The sequence below is a fragment of the Chrysochloris asiatica genome, unplaced genomic scaffold, assembly GCF_000296735.1.
Source record: "Chrysochloris asiatica unplaced genomic scaffold, ChrAsi1.0 scaffold00116, whole genome shotgun sequence".
NCBI lineage: Eukaryota > Metazoa > Chordata > Mammalia > Afrosoricida > Chrysochloridae > Chrysochloris > Chrysochloris asiatica.
In genome coordinates this window covers 8,634,173-8,642,867 of record NW_006408634.1, presented here as the reverse complement: position 1 = coordinate 8,642,867, position 8,695 = coordinate 8,634,173, and positions in this window count along the sequence as shown.

The following is an 8,695-nucleotide window of genomic DNA, read 5'->3' as shown; positions in this document are numbered from 1 at the left end:
AGCTCACCAGCTGCTCCTTGGAAACCCAATACAGGGTTGCTATGGATCAGAATTGACTCGAGGGCACTTAACACAGATGCCAAATGTGCATAATAAAGTGCTTCAGAATTCACATTCTTCGCAATATTTCCCATACTTTATGATCCACACATTCCAATACTTTTGCATAATCAATACAATGTATTTCTGATGTTCTCAGCTCTGACTTTGGAGCCCGCTTTACTTTGCCAATGTGTTTCTCTTAAGAGTGAACACAGGCACCGGCAGGAATCACTCCGCCGGGGCTATATCAAATTTACACATGGGCTTTGTGCCGAATTTCAGTCCCATCGAACTCATCCCCTTTTCAGTGTAAACAAGTTAAACTGTTACCCAAGTGTCTATTGGGCCGACCAATCACGCTACTGGAAGTGCTTGTTAATGTTTCCTCGCGCGACCAGATCGAGATCCGGAAGTCGTTTGTGGAAGTGATCTCACTGTCTTTTTCCCGTGTTGGTTGAGGTGACCAACCGAACAGACTTACTTTTGGAATTACTACACCTTTGATGTAGTGTTAAGTGCCGTTGAGTCGTATCCGATTCATACGTATTTAAATAGACTCTCCAGAACACAATGTATTTTGGGGTTAATTCACCACGTGGCCCAGAAGTGACTAGTGGCGACCGAAGGATTCCGGAGCCCGCGCGGGTTCTGGGAGGTCAGTTCCGGCGTAGCTCCTCGGGAGTGAGCGGATGGAGCGTGGTCCCCAGGGATTCTGGACCCCAGAGCGCTCTTTCCCGCGCCGTCAGGGTATCAGGAAAGATTGGGGACGGCATTGGATCCCGAGGGGGAGTTTGGCCGCCACGGGAGTGGGTCTATGGAAGGCTGGGAGTCTGCGCTGTGGCGGGTCACCCCCTGTATGTACCTGTGTTGCCATTTTAGGGAGGAAAGGGCGAGTGAAGTGACCTGTTGGTAAGTGCCTTGGAGTCGTTTTCGAGTCACAGCGTCCCCTCGTGGCTGATGGGTCTGAACGACCGACCTTGTGGTGCAGTGCTTATCCCACAGCGCCACTCCAGGACTCCTTTGTTGCTGATAAGTGCTGTGGAGTCGGTTCCGACCCATAGCGACCTTGCAAAGGAGTCTGAGAAATGGCTGTTGAGCTTGAACTACCGACCTTGTAGTTCAAACCGACCCTGCAGTCCAGCGCATTAACCCACAGTCCCACTCCAGGACTCCATTGTAAGCAAATTGGAAAGAACAAAGACTGTTAAGCCCCAGTTGTGGCTGCAAAGACAGTGAACTGGAAGATGGAATTGGGCACATTTGTTATTGTTGTTAGATGCCATTGAGTCAGCTTTGACTCAGAGAAACTCTATGCTATGTAGGGATTCTGGGAGAGGGTTCTACGTTTGAACTGCCCGCAGTGGAAGTCCAGTGCATTGTCCCGTGGCGCCACACCGGGTCTCCCCTCGGGCACATAGCAGGACCCAATAATTATCTGCTAAATTAATGAAGGACAGCACATCATCACCCAATGAGAGAATTCTCTTATATCCTCAGCCAGTGAGGAATTCACTGGTACAACTCACAGGGCCACCCCAGGAGTCTGTCCGTGATTGGCTAAGTGTATGGAAATTGAATAAGACAAAGCCTTATAAACTGCAGTTGTGACTGGAAACAGTGAACCGGAAGTTGGATTTTCACTTTTGATGGTAGTGGAATCAGTGTGGGAGAAACCATTGTGAAATAGAGAGGATTGCTGGGGTCATGCCCTCCTTTAGTGAGAGCTGTGGGGGGAGGGAGGGGAGTAGAGTTCAGAGCAAATAGACTAGCAGCCCTGTTGGGTGTGTAGATAAAGTGGGGAATACGTGTTCCTGCTTTTCTGGGTCATGGTTGGAAATCAGGACTAGCTTTGCATGTCAAGATTTATTTGTTTTCGATAGGAGTCGAATTTTTTTTTTTTTTTTTTTAAGTTATCCCCTTCCTCCCTTTGTTCCTGTTTCCATTCTATCCGTCTTCCATCCATGCTCAACTTTGTTCTTAGGAAAATGTTGCCCTTTTGATTTCAAATGATTGACCATTCTACAGTGAGTATCCCTTACTGTGTTCCCTCCCACCTCCTCCACCAACTCCTACTTACTGCTTGAATGTTATTGGGTCATAAGGGTGAGTTCCTTTCTAGATCAGAAGGGAGTTTTCTTCCACTTTTTTTTTTTTTTTTTAAATTTTAAAAGAAGTTTTTATTATGAATTGAGTTAAAGTTTACAGGGTAGATTATCAGTTTTACATTCGCTTCATTGCAATGGTTACAGTCCACTCTATGTACATCAGTGAACAATGTTTACCTCTATCTTCCCCCCCTTTTTTTTTAACGTTTTTATTGTGGATTGAATGAAAGTTTACAAGGCAGAGCATCAGTTTTACATTCAACAAATCATACACCTTGTTTCTTTACAATGATTATAATCCCCTCCATGTACCATCAGTTAACAGTATTTCTCACTATGCACTGTAACTCTTTTTTAAAAATAACAAAACAAAACACTCAGGCATATATAATAATTTGCACCTCCTAAGGGCACATTCTGCAAGTTTGCCTCCTGGCCACCGGCTCTTAGTCCCTCTCTTCCCATAAATCTAGAGTCTTTAGCTGCTCCCCCTCTCCACGTCCCCATTTCTGCCTCCGTCTCTGGTGTCACTGCTTCTCTGGATAAGGTCCCGCATTCTGCTTGTGCTCTTCTCCCTTGATGGTCCTAGGGTCCTCTGTTTGTGGACTGTAAGATTAACCACTCCGCTGTTTTTGTTGCAAAACTTCTACCTTTATAATTGTGACAGTTGCAATTAGTCATGATAACAATTAGTCACTTCTAATTATAAGAACCTTATCCCCATCTCTTTTCACCAGATCCATCTAGACAAGATAAAAACTATTCAGTGGAAACACTTTCTTCCCCCATACACTCTTAAACTCCATCATGAAACCTTGTAAGCCAGTCACTTCATGCCTTTATAGCCCTCCTCCCCCTATTTTAGGTAGCCAATGTCTAAGTTGCCTGTCCCTATCTACCCTGTGTACAGAGGGGATAGCATTGATACTTGATGTGAAGACTCCTTCCCTCTCTATTGTATTTAGAATTACTACCACCATGAGTATAGGTCAGGTTCATCAAATTGTATCAATTTAAATTTTCCTCTGGTCAAGTTCTGATTATCAAGCCATTAAGGCTAGGTCAAATGGGTACTGTCTGCAAGTTTGGGTGTCCTTGTGCATCTCCCCTCACTTCTTACCAGCTGGATGCTTCACTCTCAGCTCTAGCCCTCTGTTGCTATGTCCTTGCCCATGGGCTCAGGTGTCCCCAGGTCTCACTACACTTTGGACCAACCAGCCCTTCCTCTTCTCTCTTTCATCTTCCACATTTTTTTCCTAGTCTTTCTGATACCCTCTAATGTGAAATGTGAAGCATTTCAGGGCAGTTGTGATAGAGGGGCACCATCTAGTTCTCCTTGTCTCAAAATCATAGAGCCTGAATTTTTTATTTCTTGGCCAGTTTGGATGTCTTTAATTTCCCTTTCTTGCCTTCTAGTTCTAAAACTTGCAGCACAACGTTGAATAGGAGTTGTGATAAAGAGCATCCTTGTCTGATACCTCTTCACAAGGCTAATGCTTTCAATTTTGTTATGTTGCCTGTTGGTTTTGTTTATAGAGCCTTAATTATGTTACGGAGTTTCTCTTCTATTCCTGTTTTGTTGAGTGTTTTTATCATTAATGGGTACTGGATATTGTAAAATGATTTTTCTGCATCAATTGATATTGTAAAGTTTGCTTTGCTTTGTTTTATTATGTGATGGAATATATTGAACTTTTTCCTAATATTGAATTGTCTCTGTATACCTCAAATGAATCCCACTTGGTGACACTGTTATTGTGTTAAATATTGTTGGATTCAACTGCCTAAGATTTTGTGGACAATTTTTGCATCTGTGTTCATGAGGGTTGTTTCGCTAGAATTTTCGTTTTCGGGGATGTCTTTGGAATCTGGATTATGCTTCTTTAATAAAATGAACTAGCAAGTGTCCTTCCTTTTCTATATTCTGGAATATTTTGAGTAGAATTGATAATTGCTGTTTTCTAAGCTTTAGATGGAACTCACCAGTTAAACAGTCTAGGTCTGGACTTTTCTTTTTCTCCATAGTCTTTTAATGACTCCATCAAGTTCTTTGGTTATCTGTCTGTTTGAAGTTTGTATGTGAAATAGATTAGTAGATTTTATGATTCTTGGAATTTGTTAACGTATTGAGTACAGTTCTGCCTTATTGTTGTTGTTTAGGGCCGTGGAGAGTGCTAAATTACAGAGTGTGGCGCTGTGGGATGATGGGGTGAACTGCAGTGTGGGATTGGACTGCAAGGTGGGCGGTTCAAGCTCAGCAGCTGCTCCTCCCTATGAGTGGAAATTGACTTTGATGGCACTTAACAACAATAACAGAGGGTTTCCAAGGAGCAGCTGATGAGTTTGAACTCCCATCCTTGTGATTAGCAATCCAGTTGTGATCCTACATACAGTACCAGACCAGGAATCCACAATTCTTCGTAGTATTGTGTTATTTTCATTTTTATATCCTTTCCTGTAGTGTTGATAGGCACCCATAGCATCTCTTATTCATGTTATTTACATCATCTTCTTGTGTCCTGAAAGCTTAACTAATGGTTTATCAATTTTATTGATTCTCCTTACAAAATCAGCTTGTTGTTGATATTTCCTATTGTTTGCCTGTCTTCTATTTTGTTCATTTCTCCTCTAACCTTTATTATTTGTTTTCTTTTGGTGCCTGGAGGCTTACAATGCTATCCATTTTCTTTATTTTTGGATGAGTCCATTTATTGCTGTAAATTGGTTTCTATGCACTACCCTACCTGTGTCCCAAAAGTTGTGATATGTTGTCCTTTTGTTTTTGTTTTAGACATATAAATTTAAAAATTTATTTGTGTGTATTTATGTGGCACTGTAAGGAGCTCTGGTAGCGTAGTGGTTACGAATCGGGCTGCGAACCTTAAGGTCAGCGGTTCGAAACTACCAGCCGCTCTGCGGGAGAAAGATGAGGCTTTCTACTCCCGTAAAGACTTATACCCTTGGAAACCCTGTACAGGGTCGCTATGGGTCAGAACCGACTCGACGGCACTTAACAACAACAACAACAGTAGGGGACTTATTGGACTGGAAACCACAAAGTTGGTGGGAGAAATTCACCAGTAGCCTTGTTGGAAACCTGTTACAGGGTGCTATGAGTTGGAACCAAAAATCGACAAACAAAAATCCAGTGCAGTGGTGGGACCCTGAGGATAAAATGAACCAGGAAACTCAGGATGAGTGTGAAGGAGGGATGTGATGACTGAGTATCCAGCCCCAGATGAAGTTCCTGTAGGCCTGGGCATTGTCTAAGTATGTGTTGTCTGACTCAGGTATCAGAAACTGACCTGGAACATGGAGCTTGAATCTTGATGTTAGGGGCAACAGGGGGCGCCATTTATTTTACAGGGAATAGACTTGAGGTCTCATAGGACCAGAATAAATAAAGGTTGAAAATCCAGATATACCCTGCTTGGACTTAGCCTCCGTATGTGTTGACTGAGAATGGCGATAGGACAGCATCTCTGTTTTGGCTGATCATCTATCATCTTAGAACGATGGCCTCCAAGTACTGGTCCCTCCTGATACTGTCTGACACATGGGACAACGTTTCATCATCCTGGCTCCTAAGGATCATTCCTCTGTATTTCTTCCAACACAGATTTGTTCTGGCCGTGGTGGTTATGTGCTGTGGAATCCGTTCCGACTCGTATTGACCCTGTATAGGGCTTCTGAGGCTGTAAATCATTATGGGAGCTGAAAAGCTCAATTTTTTCCACTGTAGTGCCTGATAGATTCGAGCTGCTAACCTTTTGGTTAGCAGCTCAACTCGTAATCCGCTATGCTACCATAGCTCCTCTTTCTTCTGGTTCTTTATAGAAATTTTAACATTCGTCTTCAATCCCTTAACTAAAATGCATCACTTCTTCTCTTGTCTTTTTTATTTATTGTCCACCTTTCCCATGCATTTGAGGCTACTGACAACACCATGGTTTGATTCAGGGAATCTAGTCCTCAAACTGACTTTTGTAGAATACTCTAAAGAGGGCTTATGCAGTATGTTAACCTAGATTTAATGACTGCTGCTTCCATGCTTGCTGATTGTGGATTCCAGCAAAATGAAGTCTTTTTGACAACTTCAGTCATTGTCTTTCATGATACATGTTGGTCCACTGGTGAGTATTTTATTTTTTTAATGTTTTTTGTGAATTATGTGGTGGTTTACATGGGAGAACAATAGCTTTACATTCATCCTATCGTTTATTGTTTTCATTGCCATGGTTACAATCCCTTCCATGTATCATCAACCAACCAAATGGTACACCCCACAAGTCTGCCCCCTGGTCATCAGCACACAGCCCTTCAGGGTCTAGATTTCCCAGCTGCTCCATCTCTCCACGTCATCGTCTCTGCCTCTATCTCTGGTGTCACTGTTTCTCTGGGTTGGGTCCTGCACTCCACTTTTCTCCCTTAATGGTTCCAGTGACCTCTGCTCCTGGACTGTAAAGTCAACCACTCCCCTCCTTTTGCTACAAAACATCTACCGGTACATTTCCAACCCTCACAGTCAGTCCTGATAGTATTTATTCACTATTGTACCACCTGAGTGCTATCCCCATTGTTGGTGTGGTGACAGTCTTTATTTCCTTGAATTTTAAGTGCAACTAATTCTGAAGGCTGTGGTCTTTATATTCATCAGTGAGTATTTTAAGTCCTCTTTCCTGTCAGCAAGCAAGGTTGTATTATCTGTACATTATAGGGTGGTAATAAGTCTTCCACCAATCCTGATGTCACGTTCTTCTTCATATAATCCAGCTTCTCAAATTATTTGCTCAACATACAGGTTGAATGAATCCTGGTGAATCAATGCCAGCCTCGTGCACACCTTTCCTGATTTTAATTCCTTCTGTTTCCCCTTGTTTTGGCGGAATGACTGTCTCTTGGTCTACGTACAGATACCTCATGAACAAAATTAAATGTTCATGAATATTCTGCAGTTTATCCCGAGTTTCTCATGATCCACACAGTGGAAAGCCTTTGTCTAGTCAATAAAACACAGGTAAACCCTTTTGTGGTATTCTCTACTTTCAGCCAAGATCCATCAGAAGTCAGCATTGATATTTCAATTCCTTATCTGAAACTTGGCTGGAGCCTCTGAAAGTGACCTGTCAGTGTACTGTGGCAGTCATTTTTAAATGATCTTTAACAAACGTTTACTTACATGTGATAATAATCATACTGTCCATTGATTTCTGCATTCTGTTGCATCACCTGTCTTTGGAATGGGTACAAATATGGATCTCTTGCAATCAATTCTGATAGGTGTCCTCCAGTTTTCTTAGCATAAGATGAGTAAGTGCCCCAGTGCTGAATCAGTTTGTTGAAAGACTTTCATTTGTATCTCATCAAATCCCGGAGTCTTGGATTTTGAGAATGTCTTCAGTACACCTTGAACTTCTTCCTTCATTAACATTGGCTCTTGATCATATGCTACCTCTTGAAATGATTGAGCATTTATTTCTGCTGTAGTGATTCTGTTTATTCCTTCTATTTTCTTTGGATGCTTTCTGCATCATTTCTGATTGGGCCCATATAGAATGCTTTTCTATTTCAAGTCAACACTTGTATTTTTTCCTCAGTTCTTACAGCTTGAGAAATGCTGAGTGTGTTCTTCACTTTCGGTTTTCTAACTCCATGTCATTGCACATATCATTACAATACTTGACTTTTTTTTCTCCTGCTGCCTTTTAGAATTTTCTGTTCAGCTGTTTTGCCTTCTCATTGCTTCCATTTGTATTAGCAACTTTAAGTTGCAGGGTCAGTTTCAGAGACTGTTCTGACATCCATTGTGATGTTCTCTGTCTTTTTTATCTTAATGTCCTTTTGATTTCTTCCTGTATGATGGTCTTGATGACATCCTACATACATCTCTTCTGCTTTCTGGTCATTAGTGTGGAATGAGTCAAATCTGCATTTGAGATGATTTCTGCATTCAGGTGGAATATATGTGAGGTCATACTTTGGCTCTGTGCACTTGTTTGCATTTTCTTCAGCTTCAGCCTACCCTTGCATATGAGCAAATAATGGTCTGTTCCACAGTCTGCCCCTGTCCAGTTCTGGCTGGTGATATCCAGGTCTTTATTATGAGTTGAGTGAAGATGTCCAGGAAGACCATCAGTTTACAATGATACACTTTGTTTTATCCCATTGATTGCAGTCACCTGCATACAATAGTTATCTGCTTGCTTCTTGAGGTTCCAGTTTCTATTCCACACACCTTCCCATTCCTTCTCAACTTTGTCCTTACATAATCGTTGTCCTTTTGATTTTGAGTGTTTGACCTTTCCTTCCTTCATAGTGAATATACTTTACTAGTATTGTCGCCTGTCTACCTACCTACTGCTAGGCTAATTGTTAGGGTGTGAGTGTGAGTTCCTTTTCAGAACAAGGGTGGTTGTCTTAGCCTGGGTTTTTCAGAGAAGCGTAACAGGTGAAATACATATCTATGTATATAAGGAGCAGTTTATTTCAAGGGAATGGTTCATAATTTCAGTCCCAGGGCCCCACCAAAAAAGAGATTGAGAGCTCTT